The 15792-nt window shown below is 35.1% G+C and overlaps 1 protein-coding gene across 8 annotated transcripts in view; it reads right to left on the bottom strand.

Annotated features, from left to right (window-relative positions):
- Window positions 1-15792, bottom strand: part of SCAPER (S-phase cyclin A associated protein in the ER) — a 503757-nt gene that overhangs the window by 226686 nt on the left and 261279 nt on the right. The window lies entirely within an intron of this gene.

The raw sequence follows: 15792 nt of genomic DNA, 5'->3' as shown, positions 1-15792 counted from the left end.
ATATAAAAACAACCAAAACCTAAAGATATTAAAGGCCAGATATTACAATGGCTCAAGACAGAAATCATAGCAACAACATCCAACCCAACAGAATGAACAGTAATCTACCTTACCTATCAGTTGTCTCAATAAATGTGAATGGCTTAAACTGTCCACTCAAGAGACATAGGCTGGCTGAATGGATAAGAAAATACAGGCCAAGTATATGCTGTCTTCAGGAAACACATCTAACCTGCAAGGATGCATATAGACTAAAAATAAAAGGGTGGAGATCAATATTCCAAGCAAATAGAAGCCAAAAGAAGGCTAGTGTGGCAGTTCTAATTTCAGACGATTTAGTTTTTAAACCAACAAAAGTAGTGAAAGACAAAGAGGGTCATTATATAATGGTGAAGGGCACAGTTCAACAAGAAGAGATAACAATTTTAAATATATATGCACCCAACTTATGTGCACCCAGATTCATAAAGCAAACCTTACTGGAGCTAAGCAAATGGATTAATAGCAACCCCATAACCACCGGAGATTTCAACACCCCACTGTCTCGTGAGACAGATCCTCCAAATAGAAAATTAATAGAGAAATAATGGACTTAAACAAAACTCTAGAACAATTGGGTCTGACTGACATTTACAGAACATTCTACCCAAAATCCACTAAATATACATTCTTCTCATCAGCTCACGGGACATTCTCTAAGATTGACCATATCCTAGGACACAAAGAAAATCTCAAGAAATTTAAAAAAGTAGAAATCATACCATGTACCTTCTCAGATCACAGTGGAATAAAACTAGAAATCAACCCTAACAGAAACTCACATTTCTACACAAAAACGTGGAAATTAAACAACCTCCTACTAAATGATTACTTCGTAAATGAAGAAATCAAGACGGAAATAAAAAACTTCTATGAAGAAAATGACAATGGAGAGACAAGTTATCAAATCCTCTGGGACACAGCTAAAGTAGTCCTGAGAGGAAAGTTTATCTCCATAAATTCCTATAACCTAAAGACAAGAAGATCATAAATAGACAATCTAATGAAACGACTCAAAGAGCTGGAAAAAGAAGAACAGACCAACCCCAAACCCAGGAGAAGAAGTGAAATCAACAAGATCAAATCAGAACTAAACGAAATTGAAAACAGGAAAGCTATTCAGGAGATTAATAAAACAAAAAGTTGGTTCTTTGAAAAAATAAACAAACTTGACACACCATTGGCTAAGCTAACGAAAAGCAGAAAAGAGAAATCTCTAATAAGCTCCATCAGGAATAAAAAAGGAGATAACACAACTGATCCCAAAGAGATACAAGATAAAATTTATGAATACTACAAAAATCTTTATGCACACAAACTGGAAAATGTGGAGGAAATGAACAAATTGCTAGAAATACATAGCCTCTCTAGGCTCAACCAGGAAGAAATAGATTCCCTGAACAGACCAATCTCAACAGCTGAAATAGAAACAGCAATTAAAAATCTCCCTGAAAAGAAAAGTCCCGGTCCAGATGGCTTCACACCCGAATTTTACCACACTTACAAAGAAGAACTAGTACCTATCTTGCAGAAACTATTCCACAACATTGAGAAGAACGGAAACCTCCCCTACACCTTTTATGAAATGAATATTACTCTGATACAAAACCCAGGAAAGGATGCAACAAAAAAAGAAAACTACAGACCAATATCGCTAATGAATATAGATGCAAAATATTTCAACAAAATCTTAGCTAACAGAATCCAGACACTTATCAAAAAAATAATCCACCACGACCAAGTGGGCTTCATCCCAGGGATGCAGGGATGGTTCAACATACGTAAATCTATAAATGCAATTCACCACATAAACATAAGCAAAACAAAGACCACATGATTCTTTCAATAGATGCAGAAAAAGCTTTTGACAAAATTCAACACCCTTTCATGATACGAACACTTAAGAAAATAGGCATAGAAGGGACATACCTAAAAATGATACAAGCCATATATGACAGACCCATAGCCAACATCATACTGAATGGGGAAAGATTGAAATCATTCCCACTTAGAACTGGAACCATACAAGGCTGCCCACTATCTCCACTTCTGTTCAACATAGTGCTGGAAGTCTTGGCTACAGCAATCAGACAGGAAAATGGAATCAAAGGTATCCAAATAGGGGCAGAAGAGATCAAATTTTCACTGTTTGCTGATGATATGATATTGTATCTAGAAAACCCCAAGGATTCAACCAAGAAACTCCTGGAACTGATCAAGGAATTTAGTAAAGTCTCAGGATACAAAATTAATACACAGAAATCAGAGGCATTCATATACGCCAACAACAATCTAATTGAGAACCAAATCAAAGACTCAATTCCCTTCACAATAGCAACAAAGAAATTAAAGTACCTAGGAATATATTTAACCAAAGAGGTAAAAGACCTCTACAGGGAGAACTATGAAACACTGAGGAAAGAAATAGCAGAGGATGTAAACAGATGGAAATCCATACCATGCTCGTGGATCGGCAGACTCAATATCATCAAAATGTCTATACTACCCAAACTGATCTACAGATTCAATGCAATACCTATTAAAATCCCATCAGCATTCTTCACAGATATAGAAAAAATAATTTTACGCTTCGTATGGAACCAAAGAAGAGCCCGAATATCAAGAGCAATTCTAGGCAACAAAAACAAAATGGGAGGCATTAATATGCCAGATATCAAACTATACTACAAAGCTGTAGTAATTAAAACAATATGGTATTGGCACAAAAACAGGAATATTGACCAGTGGAACAGATGTGAGAATCCTGATATAAAACCATCCTCATATAGCCATCTCATCTTTGACAAAGCAGACAAAAACATACGCTGGGGAAAAGAATCCCTCTTCAATAAATGGTGCTGGGAAAACTGGATAGCCACCTGTAGAAGGCTAAAACAGGACCCACACCTTTCACCTCTCACAAAAACCAACTCACGCTGGATAACAGACTTAAACCTAAGATATGAAACTATTAGAACTCTAGAGGAAAAAGTTGGAAACACTCTCCTAGACATCGGCCTGGGCAAAGAGTTTATGAAGAAGTCCCCAAAGGCAATCACAGCAGCAACAAAAATAAATAAATGGGACATGATCAAACTACAAAGCTTCTGCACAGCCAAAGAAATAGTCATGAAAGTAAACAGACAACCTACAGAATGGGAGAAAATTTTTGCATCCTATGCATCCGATAAGGGACTGATAACTAGAATATACTTAGAACTCACGAAAATTAGGAAGAAAAAATCAAATAACCCCATTAAAAAGTGGGCAAAGGACTTGAACAGAAATTTTTCTAAAGAAGACAGAAGAATGGCCAACAAACATATGAAGAAATGCTCAACATCTCTAATCATCAGGGAAATGCAAATCAAAACCACAATGAGATATCACTCAACCCCAGTGAGAATGGCCTTTATCAAAAAATCTCCAAACAATAAATGCTGGCGTGGTTGCGGAGAGAGAGGAACACTCCTACACTGCTGGTGGGACTGCAAACTAGTTCAACCTCTGTGGAAAGCAATATGGAGATACCTTAAAGCGATACAAGTGAATCTACCATTTGATCCAGCAACCCCATTGCTGGGCATCTACCCAAATGATCCAGTGACACTCTACAAAAAAGACACCTGCACTCGAATGTTTATAGCAGCACAATTCATAATTGCAAGGCTGTGGAAACAGCCCAAGTGCCCATCAACCAAAGAATGGATTAATAAAATGTGGTATATGTACACCATGGAGTACTATTCAGCTCTAAGAAACAATGGTGATATAGCACATCTTATATTTTCCTGGTTAGAGCTGGAACCCATACTACTAAGTGAAGTATCCCAAGAATGGAAAAACAAGCACCAGATATATTCTCCAGCAAACTGGTATTAACTGAGTAGCACCTAAGTGGACACATAGGTGCTACAGTAATAGGGTATTGGGCAGGTGGGAGGGGGGAGGGGGGTCGGTATATACATACATAATGAGTGAGATGTGCACCATCTGGGGGATGGTCATGATGGAGACTCAGACTTGTGGGGGGAGGGGGAAATGGGCATTTATTGAAACCTTAAAATCTGTACCCCCATAATATGCTGAAAAAAATAAAAATAAAAAAATAATAAAATAAAATCAGAATCAATTATACAGAGATACATGAAAACAAAACACTATACGTGAAAATATATAAGAGGAATAAAAAATTCAATGAAGTCAAAGTGAAAATTAATAAAATACAAAACAAAAAGATCTCATCAATAGCCTTTAAAGCAATTTTTGGAAAGAACCAATAAAAAACAATGTCTGAAAAGCTTACTCAAAAAAAAAAAAAGGAAAAATTTCCAATATTGGTCACAGAAATGAAAGAAAAATGTATTAAGAATTAATGAAAATATCTGTATGAAGATATAAACAATACATACTGAAATTAAATATTTGTTTAGAAAAGAAAACAGGGTCAGAACAGTAGAAAATATTCTAAATAAGAATAATGGTGTTCTATAATGAATGAGTGATGGACACTGTCAAATACTTTTTCTCCATCTACTAATATGATCATGTGATTTTTCTTCTTTAGCTTGGTTACGTGATAGATTACATTAACTGATTTCAGAATGTTGAACCAGCCTTGAGTACCTGGGGTAATTCCCACTTGATCATGGTGTATAATTCTTTTTATATACTGTTGGATTCAGTTTGTAACACAGTATTTTGTTGAGGATTTTTGCATCCATGCTCATTAAAGATATTGGCTTGTAATTTCTTCTAATGTCTGTCTTGCTTTGGAATTTGAGTAATGCTGGCCACCTAGAATCAGTTAGGCAATATTCCCTCTGCTTCTATCTTCTTAAAGAGATTATAGAAAACTGGTATCAATTCTTCCCTTAATATGTGGTAGAAATAACTAGTGAATAAACAGATTTGGTTCTGGCATTTTCTGTTTTGAAAAGTTATTAATTGTTGATGAAATTTCTTTAATAGAGATAGTCCTATTCAGATTGTCTATTTTTTTCTCATGTGAGTTTTGGCAGATTGTATCCTTCAAGGAATTGGTTCATTCCTCTATCTGTGGTCCCCAATCTTCAGGCTGCAGCCCATTATTGGTCAGTGGCCTGTTAGGAAATGGGCTGCGTATCACTGCCTGAGCTGTGCACCACACCATCCCCACCCCCCCTGCTACCCCCGTCACTCATCCCCAGTTTGTGGAAAAACTGTCTTCTATGAAACTGGTGCCTGGTGCCAAAAAGGTTGGAGATCACTGATGTAGGTTATAAAATTTGTGGGAAAAGAGTCATTCATAATATTGCTTTATTATCCCTTAATATCCATGAGATCTGTAGTGTTGTCCCCACTTTTCTTTCTGATATTAGTAATTTTTGTCTTCTTTTATTTCCTCTTAAACTAGCTAGAGGTTTATTGATCTTTTCAAAGTGTTAGTTTTTTGATTTTCTATACTGATTTCCTATTTGTAGTATCATTAATTCTACTCTAATATTTAGTTATTTCTTTTATTCTGCTTACTTTGGATTTAATTTGCTCTTCTTTTTCTAGTTTCCTAAGGTGGAAGCTTAGATTATTAATTTGAAATATTTTTATTTTCTTATATATTCAATGCTATCAATTTTCCTCTAAGCAAGTGTTTCACTGCATCCCACAAATTTTGATAAGCAGTACTTTAATTTTCATTTAATTCAAAATATTTAAAAATTTCTCTTTAGATTTGTCTTTGAGCCATGTGTTATTTAGAAGTGTGTTATTTAATTTCCAAGTATTTAGGGAATTTTCACTTTCTGTTACGTATTTCTAGTGTAATTCCACTATGCTTCAAGAATAGACATTGTATGATTTATATCCTTTTAAATTTGTGATGACCCAGAATGCAATTGGAGAATGTTCCACCTAAACTTGAGAAAAACGTGCAATCTGCCACTGTGGGATGAAGCAGTCTATAGATGTCAATTATATCCAGTTGACTGATGGTGTTAGTGAGTTCAACTATGTCCTTACTGATTCTCTGTCTAGTAAATCTACGCATTTCTGATAGAGGGATGTTCAAGTCTCCAACTGTAATAGTGGATTCATCTATTTCTCATCATAGTTCTATCAATTATTGCCTCACATATTTTGACAATTGGTTGTTAGATGCATTCATGTTAAGGATTGCTATGCCTTCCTGAAGGACTGACCTCTTCATCATTATGTAATACCCCGCTTTATCCCTGATAACTTTCCTTGGTCTGAAGTACGCTGTGTCTGAAATTAATGTACCTACTCTTGCTTTCCTTTGATTAGTATTAGCACGACATATCTTTCTCTCTTTACTCTTAATCTATCTGTGTCTTTATTTTTAAAGTGGGTTTCTGTAAACAGCAGATAGTTGGTTTTTTTTGTTTTTGTTTTTTGGGACAGGGTTTCACTCTTTCACCTAGGCTGGAGTGCAGTGACACAATCCTAACTCACTGCAGCCTCAAACTCCTGGGCTATAAGGATCCTCCTGCCTCAGACTCCTGAGTAGCCTAGGACTATAAACACATGTATGAGCCACCTTGCCCAGCTATTTTTTTTTTTTTTCATTTTTTTAGAAATGAGGTCTTGCTATGTTTGCCTAGGTTGGTCTCAAACTCTTGGCCTCAAGCAATCCTTCTATCTCAGCCTGCCAAGTTGCTGAGATTATAGGCACAAGCCACCACACCTGGCTCAGTAATTAGCTAAACATAAATGGACTAAATGTTCTAATCAAAAGAGAGATCAGCAGAATGGATATAAAACCATGATCCAAATATATGCTGTTCAAAGAGACTCACTTTAGATCAGAAGACACAAACAGATTAAAAGTGAAAGGATGGAAGAGGATGTTTCATGCAAATAGTAAGCAAAAGATAGAAGGAGTCAGCATATTAATATCAGACATAATAGCCTTAAAATAAAATTAGTTTAAAAGAGACAAAGGAGATTATATATTAATAAAAAGTTCAATACAATAAGACGATATAATAATCATAAACATTTACATGCCTAATGACAGACCATCAAAAGATATGAAGCAAAAAATTTCTAAATAATAATGGAGACTTTAATACCCTACTGTTAATAATGGGTATAACAACTAGACAGATGGTAAGTAAGGAAATAAAAGACTTGAACAACACAATAATCCAACTAACTCTAACAGACATATACAGGACATTCTACTCAGTGATAACAGAATACATATTCTTCTTAAGTGCACATGGGAAATTTTACAGGACACACCATATATTAGGTTACAAATTAAGTCTTAATAGATTTAAGATAGATACCACACAAATATCTTCTCTGACACAACAAAATGAAGTTAGAAATCAGTTCACAGAAAACAAAAACAAAAACAGAAAACACTGGGCATCCCTGAGGGTGAAGAATAAAATACACAAGGGTGGGATAAACTATTTGAGGATATAATGAAGGAAAATTTCCCCGGCCTTGCTAAAAATCTATATATCCAGGTATAAGAAGTTCAAAGGACTCCTGGGAGATTCATTGCAAACAGGAAAACACCATGACATACAGTCATCAGACTGGCCAAAATAAACATGAAAGAGGTCATCTATGAGCTAAAAGACGGAAACAGCAGGTAACCTACAAAGGAAAACCCATCAGACTAACTGCAGACTTCTCAACTGAGACCTTACAAGTCAGAAGGGACTGGGGCCCCATTCTCAGTCTTCTCAAACAGAATAATGCCCAACTTACAATCTTGAACCCTGCAAAACTAAGTTTTGTATACGAAGGAGAAATAAAGACCTTCTCAGACAAGCGAAGACTGAGGGAATTCATTAAGACCAGCCCTCCAAGAAGTACTCAGAACAGTGTTACACATGGATCAGCACAATAAATACCCTCCAGTGTAAAATCATCCAAAAGCTAAAGGTCAAAGGCCAGATACCACAATGGCTCAAGGGAGAAAACAAAGCAACAAAGTTCAACTCAACAGGACGAACAGAAATCTGCCCCACTTATCAATTCTTTCAATAAATGTGAATGGCTTGAACTAACCACTAAAGAGACATAGGCTGGCCAAATGGATAAAATATACACAAGCCAAGTATCTGCTGTGTTCAGGAAACACATCTAACCCACAAGATCTAACCACATCTAACCCATTCAGACTCAAGGTGAAGGGATAGAAAACAATGTTTCATGCAAACAGAAACCAAAAGAAAGCTGGTGTAGCAGTTCTGATTTCAGATAACTTAGTCTTCAAATAAGTAATGAAAGACAAAAATGGTCAATATATAATGGTGAAGGCCACAATTTAACAAGAAGACATAACAAATATTTGTGTACCTAACTCATGTGCACCCAGATTCATAAAGCAAAAGGTACTTGATCTAAACAAAATGATAAATAGCAACACCATAATAGTCAGGGACTTCAACTCCTCTCTGACAGAACAGGACAGAACCTCCAAACAGAAAATAAACAAAGAAAAAATGGACTTAAACAGAACTCTAGAACAAATGGGCCTGACATTTACAGAACATTCTACCCAGAAACCACTGAATATATGTTTTTCTTATCAGCTCATGGGACATTCTCTAAGATTTACCATATCTTAGGCCACAAAGCATGTCTCAACAAATTTTTAAAAATAGAAATTATACCATGCATCTTCTCAGACCACAGTGGAATGAAATTAGAAATCAACTCCAATAGAAATTCTCATCTCTATACAAAGTCATGGAAATTAAACAACCCTCTACTGAATGATTATTGTGTTGAGGAGAAAATTAAGACAGAAATCAAAAGATTCTTTGAACTAAATGATAAAGGAGACACAAGTCATCAAAATCTGTGGGACAGAGCTAAAGCAATCCTGAGAGGAAAATTTGTGTCTATAAACTCCTACATCCAAAAGACAGAAAGATCACAAGTCAACAACCTAATGAATCATCTTTTGAGATGAGCAAACCAACCCCAAACCCAGCAGAAGAAAAGAAATAACAAGATCAGAGAAGAACTAAATGCAACTGATAACAAAAAAACTATATGGAACATTAATAGAGAAGACACTGTATACCAAAAGCAATCTTAAGCAAAAAAGAACAAATTGGAAGGCATCAATTTACCAGACTTCAAGCTATACAAGGCTATAGTAACTAATACAGCATGGTACTGGCACAATAACAGACACATAGACCACTGGCACAAGAACAGACACATAGACCAATGGAACAGAACTGAGAACCCAGATATAAAACCATCCTCATATAGCCATCTAATCTTTGATAAAGGAGACAAAAACGTACACTGAGGAAAGGAATCCTTATTCAATAAATGGTGCTGGGAAAATTGGATAGCCACATGTAAAAGACTGAAACAGGATCCACACTTTTACCTCTAACAAAAATGAACTCATGGTGGATAACAGACTTAAACCTAAGGAGTGAAACTATGGAATTCTAGAAGAAAATGTTGGAAAAACTCTTATAGACATTGGCCTAGGTAGAGAATTTATAAAGAAGACCCCAAAGGCAATCACACCAACAATAAAAATAAATAAATGGGACCTGATAAAGTTAAAAAGCTTCTGCACAGCCAAGGAAACTATTACAAGAGAAAACAGACAACCTACAGAATGGTAGAAAATATTCCCATGTTATACATTCAATAAAGGGCTGACAACTAATCTATATAGAACTCAGGAAATCACCAAGAAAAAAATCAAAAAACCCTATCAAAAAGTGGGCAAAGGACATATACTTTTCAAAAGAAGATAGACTAATGGCAAACATATGAAAAAATGCTCAACATCTCTAATCATCAGGGAAATGCAAATCAAAACCACAATGAAATATCACTTAACTACAGTGAGAATGGCCTTTATCAAAAAGTCTGAAAACAATAAATGTTGGCGTGGATGCTGAGAGATAGGAACACTCATATACTGTTGCTGGGACTGCAAACCAGTACAATCTCTGTAGAAAGTAATATGGAGATACCTCAAAGAGCTACAAGTAGAACTACCATTTGATCCAGTAATCCCATTACTGGGCATCTATCCAAAAGAACAAAATACATTCTATGAAAAAGACATCTGCACTACACTGTTTATACTAGCACAATTCACAATTGCAAAGATGTGGAAACAACTCAAGTGCCCATCAATGCATGAGTGGATTAATAAAATGTGGTATATGTATACCATGGAGTTCTATTCAGCCACAAAAAACAACGGTGATCTAGCACCTCTAGTATTATCCTGGGTAGAGCTGAAGCCCATTCTACTAAGTGAAGTATCACAAGAATGGAAAAACAAGCACCACATGTACTCACCAGCAAATTGGTACTAACTGATCAACACCTTATGTGCACATATAGCAGTAACATTCACTAGGTGTCAGGCAGGTGGGAGGGGGATGAGGAGATGGGTATATTCACACATATTTTGTGCAGTGCACACCATCTAGGGAATGGACATGCTTGAGGCTTTGACTTGGGTGGGGCAAAGGCAATATATGTAAACATTTCTACCCCTGTAATATGCTGAAATAATTTTTAAAAGACTATTATTTTTCTCCAGAGCCTATTTCAATCAATCTAGCTATACTTTAATGCTATTATAACAGATTATCTTGCTTGAGCACATGAAAGGCAGCTTCCTGGGGTAATCTGGGATGAATTTGACAGTTTGTCTGTCCTATTGAAGAACAGCAACAGCCTATCTCAGAGTCAGCAAGAGGTTCCCAGGCAAATGTCCCGGACCCATCCTGAGGAGGTTGAGGTCTCGCACCAATAAGCTAGTCTTGCTTTGACCGTTTATTAAAGTGAAAGATTTGCTAACATTTGGACCTGGCTGTTGCATCCTTAGGCTGTCAAAAGAAGACAATGAATGCTGCCTTGATTGTTGTGAAATACTGATGTGACCTTGACATTATTAGCCAGCAAGAGTCAATTCCAAAGCATTTATTTCACACCAAATTTTACAGTTTAGACCAGGTTATATTAAAGTGTGGTTCTCAGTCTCATGTGGTACATGTCTCTACAACTGTTTTCTCACACACCCCTTAACTCACATGATTTCTCTCCTTTTCATTAGTGTTCACCCACCAACACTTATGAAACAGGCCCACAGAGGAGTGTTTATAATAATATCAATGTTCGGATTGTGTATGTGACATAAATACAATGCTTATTTAAAAAAAAGAGAAAAAACCCCTGGAAAATGCATTTATATATACTAACAATGAACAATCTGAAAAGGAAATTAAGAAAACAACTCAATAACAATAGCATCAATAAGAATAAAATACTTAAAATTAACTTAAGGAAATAACAGATTTACAATGAAAACTAAAAATAAATTGCTGAAAGAAATTTAAAAAGACATAAATAAATGGAAGCACATCCCATGTTCATGGATTGAAGACTTAATATTGTTAAAATGTCCATACTACCCCAAATGATCTAGACATTCAATGGAATCCCTATGAAAATCCCAATGATGTTTTCTGCAGAAATAAAAAAATCCATCCAAAAGTTCATATGGAATCTCTATTTTGGCTGAATAGTCAAAACAATATTCAAAGAGAACAAAGCTGGGGACTAACACTTCCTGATTTCAAAACTTATTATAAACCTACAGTAAAACAGTATGGGACTGGCATAAAGACAGACATATAGACCAGAGAAACAGAATACAGTACCCAGAAATAAACCCTTGCATATATGGTCAAATGACTTTCTAGAAGACTGTCAAGACCACTAGATGGAGAAAGCGTAGCCTTTTAAACAAATGGTGATGGGAAAATGGATTATCCACATGCAGAAGAATGCAATTGGACCCTTACTAAACACCATATACAAAAATTAACTCCAAAAATGGATCAAAGACTTAAATGTAAGACCTAAAGCTATAAAACATAAGGCAAAAGCTTCATAAGAATGGATTTGACAATGATTTCTTGGATATGAAACCAAAGGTACAGGCAATAAAAGAAAAAATACACAAACTGGACTCCATAAACATTTAAAAATTTTGTACGTCACCAGATACTTTAAACAAAGTAAAAAGGCAACCCATGGAATGGGAGAAAATGTTTCCAAATAATATATCTGATAAGGGGTAAATACAGAAAATACATACAGAAAATTTCTAACTTAACAATAAAAAAACCAACCCCACTCAAAAGTTGGCAAAGGACTTAAATAGACATTTTTCTAAAGGACATATATAAATGTCCAAAAATCTCATGAAAAAACAGATGCTCACCATCACTAATAATTATGGAAATGTAGGTCAAAAATAAAATGAGACACCACCTTATACCCATTTGGATGGCTACTATCAAAAAAGAAAAAGAAAACAAGTGATAGTAAGGATGTGGAGAAATTGGAACTCTTGTGCACAGTTAATGAGAATGTAAAAAGTATAGTTACTAGATTTGCCACATGATCCAGCAATTCCACTGCTAGGTATATACTGAAAAACTTAAAAAGCAGAGTCTCAAAGAGATATTTGTACACCCATGTTCACAGCAGCATTATTCACAACCACTAAACTGTAGAAGCAATCCAAATGTCCAAGCAAAGTATTATATATGTACACACACGTACAATAAATATTTAGCCTTAAAAAGGAAGGAAATTCTGACACATGCTACAACATGGATAAAACTTGAGTACATCACGCAAGTGAAATAAACCAATCACAAATAGACAAATACTCTGTGATTATATTTATATGAGTTAACTAGATAGTCGAAATCATAATAATAGAAAGTAGACTGGCTGTTGCCTATGGCTAGGGAGAGGAAGACTGGGTAATTATTATTTAATGGATATAGTTTCAGTTTTGCAAGATGAAGAATTCTAGAGATGGATGATGTCAATGGCTATACAACAATATGAACGTACTTAACATCACTGAACTGTATTGACAATGGGTAAGATGGTAAATTTTACGTGATGTGTATTTTACCACAATTTTTAAAAATTAGAAAAAAATTAAACTGAAGTTGATAGCATCTGTGTACCCTAATATAGTACAGAGCTATTGATGATTTAATTTGCTTTCCTTGTCGATAAATATAGTCTGTAGGAAGATGTATGCAGATGTGAATTTAGGTTGTCACTATTACCCTTCTTGGCTTCTATTTTAATGTATAAAACTGTTACTATATGAGCATCAATAATTTTTCAATAATCATAAGCATTCTCTCACAGCACTGAGAAGTCTCTATAAACATAATTTTAAAAAATTCAATTATGTAGTTTTGAATTTCAACAGTGAAATAAGAAATTGGGTGCTTTTAATTTTTCTTTGTATTATCTGATCATATCCAATATTTTTTCCTACTGATTGTTAAAATTTGCTCATGTTAATTTTTAATTTAATTTATAAGAGGTGTTTATAGAAAATGTTAGCTCTTTATCATTTTTTGTAAATATTTCCACTCTTTTTTTCTTATGATATTTTTTCCAAGCATAAAGATTTTATAGCTATATAGTCAAATTCATCAATCTTTTTTTCTCTAACTCCTGTGTGAAGTTTTATTTAGAAGAGACTTTGACATTTCTTCTAGTGCTATTAATGTTTCATGATTTTAGCTTTATATTCTTGATTCACTATCAATTTATTTCAGAGTAAGGAGTGAAAAGAGGATAATTAACATTTGTTGGCTAATCTATCCTTCCCTAATGATTTGAATTTCACCTTTGTCACTGTATCAGTAATCTGTTGCTGTGAAACAAACTACCTCAAAACTTAGTGTCTTTAAAAAACCTCAATGTATTTGCTCTCTATAGTTTGATCTGGACTCAGCTAGGTAATTCTGTTCTCACCTAAGATAACCTATGTGGCAGGTGCAGTTACTTGACAGGTCGGCTAGGTGCTGACTAGCTTGGATGGCCTCTTGCCTGGGGTGCTCAGAAGTGATAACCAGGACAACTGAGCCTGTCCCTTCATGTGATCTCTCACCTGCAAGAGGGCTGACCCTGGCTTCCTTACAAGGCAATCAGAGAGTATGAGGCTAAGGCATGGAAGTCACACATCACATCTATAGCTTTCTGTGCATCAAAACAAGTCACAGGGCCAAAATCGTTTCAATAGGAAGGGAAACAGAGTCCATCCCTTGATAGGCGAAGCGGCAAAGTTATACTGCAAAGGGGTATGCCTCCAGAAAAGGCTCAACTTCTGATAGCCATCTTTGCAAACACTGTACCACAGTCATATACTAAACATCCTCAAGTGTTTGGATCTATTTCTAGACTGTTTTTAAAAAATCTCTTCCAACAATTTGTATTTTTATTTGTGTGCCAGTGTACTTTTAAAATTTTATTAATTATCTGTTAGCTCAATCCTCCCTCATTTTCCTTCTTTCAAAAATTTTTCCTAGAAATTCTCAGATTTCTTTCCTGTATGTTCTTTAGAATGATGTTGGCTCTATGAAAAAAAAGGTTGCTCTTTTAGAGGGATTAAATTTATAGGAATATTTATAGAGAATTTCCTATTCTGTGTCTTCTATCCAAGAGTATGATTTATCCAGCCATTTATATAAGTCTTCTTTTATATCCCTTATTAGCATTTTGACTTTTTATAGATCCTTTACGTTTCTTCTTGAATTTATTCTTAAATATTTTACTTCTTTATTGCTATTGTAAATAATATTTCTATTTTCTAACTGGTTATCACAAAGAAAAGCCATTAATTGTGTACCCTGGATATGCTATTGTATAGTTTCAGGTAAGTGACTCTCTGTAGAGCTTAGTTTCTCTAATTAACCTCATGGAGTTGTGAGGAATGAGACAGCACACATAGGGTCTGGCCTAAGGTAACTGCTCACTAAATGTCACCTATTATTAATATCATAATATTAATTTGGTAATCAGCCATCCTACTGAATTGATTTCTCTTGTTTTTACTAGTTTTTCACTTGATTCTCTTGGGCTTTGTGACATACAGTATCATAATAATCTTGATAATTTTCTTATTTAATTTTTCATATTTATTTTTAATTTCAATGGCTAATACTTTCAGAACAATAATAAATAAAAGTAGTTACCTGATGGATATGTTATTTATGACAGGTAAGAATATTTTTACTGTAAATGTAAATAATGGTTGTGTTAACATTCTGTAGCATATCCACATAAATAACTGGTTATAGATATTACTCAATTTGGAGCATTTAAGTTGTTTCTTGGCTTTTTTGCTGTTAAAAATAAAGTGAGACATTCATCTTGGCACATTTTGCATTATTTCACTGTGCAGCCTTAAGTCAGAAATGGACTTCCTAAAATGCTAATGCACACTACCTTTCAACAAGACTACACTAATCTGCACCCCCACAGTATACTGAAATACTTTTCTCATTGTACCTCTACTGCCAGTATTCTTGAGAGAAGTAAAATGCCTTTATACCACAGTGGTGGAGTCTAAATTCCCATCTAAAATCTTCAATCTCATCGAAAATTTCATCACAATCATCATTAAAGAATTCTAATTCTCTTTAAGAATTGGCTCTCTCTTAAAGAGAACTCCTTAGAACAAGCACCAGCAAAGCCTTGATTGCCAGAACCTGATCTGTTAGAACAGGGTTTCTCAATCATGGCACTATTAACATTTTGGATGAGATGATTCTTTGCTGTAGAGGGCCATCTTGTACACTGAAGAATGTTTAGCAGAATCCCTGGCCTGTACCCACTTGATGCGAGTAGCATCTTCTCCCCAAGTTGTGCTTATGAGAACTGTGCCCAGACATGGCCAAACTGGCAAGATCATTT

Source organism: Microcebus murinus, chromosome 6 (assembly GCF_040939455.1).
Source record: "Microcebus murinus isolate Inina chromosome 6, M.murinus_Inina_mat1.0, whole genome shotgun sequence".
Classification (NCBI taxonomy): Eukaryota; Metazoa; Chordata; class Mammalia; order Primates; family Cheirogaleidae; genus Microcebus; species Microcebus murinus.
The sequence above is the reverse complement of the archived record's forward strand: the minus strand, read 5'-3'. Positions and strand labels throughout refer to the sequence as shown.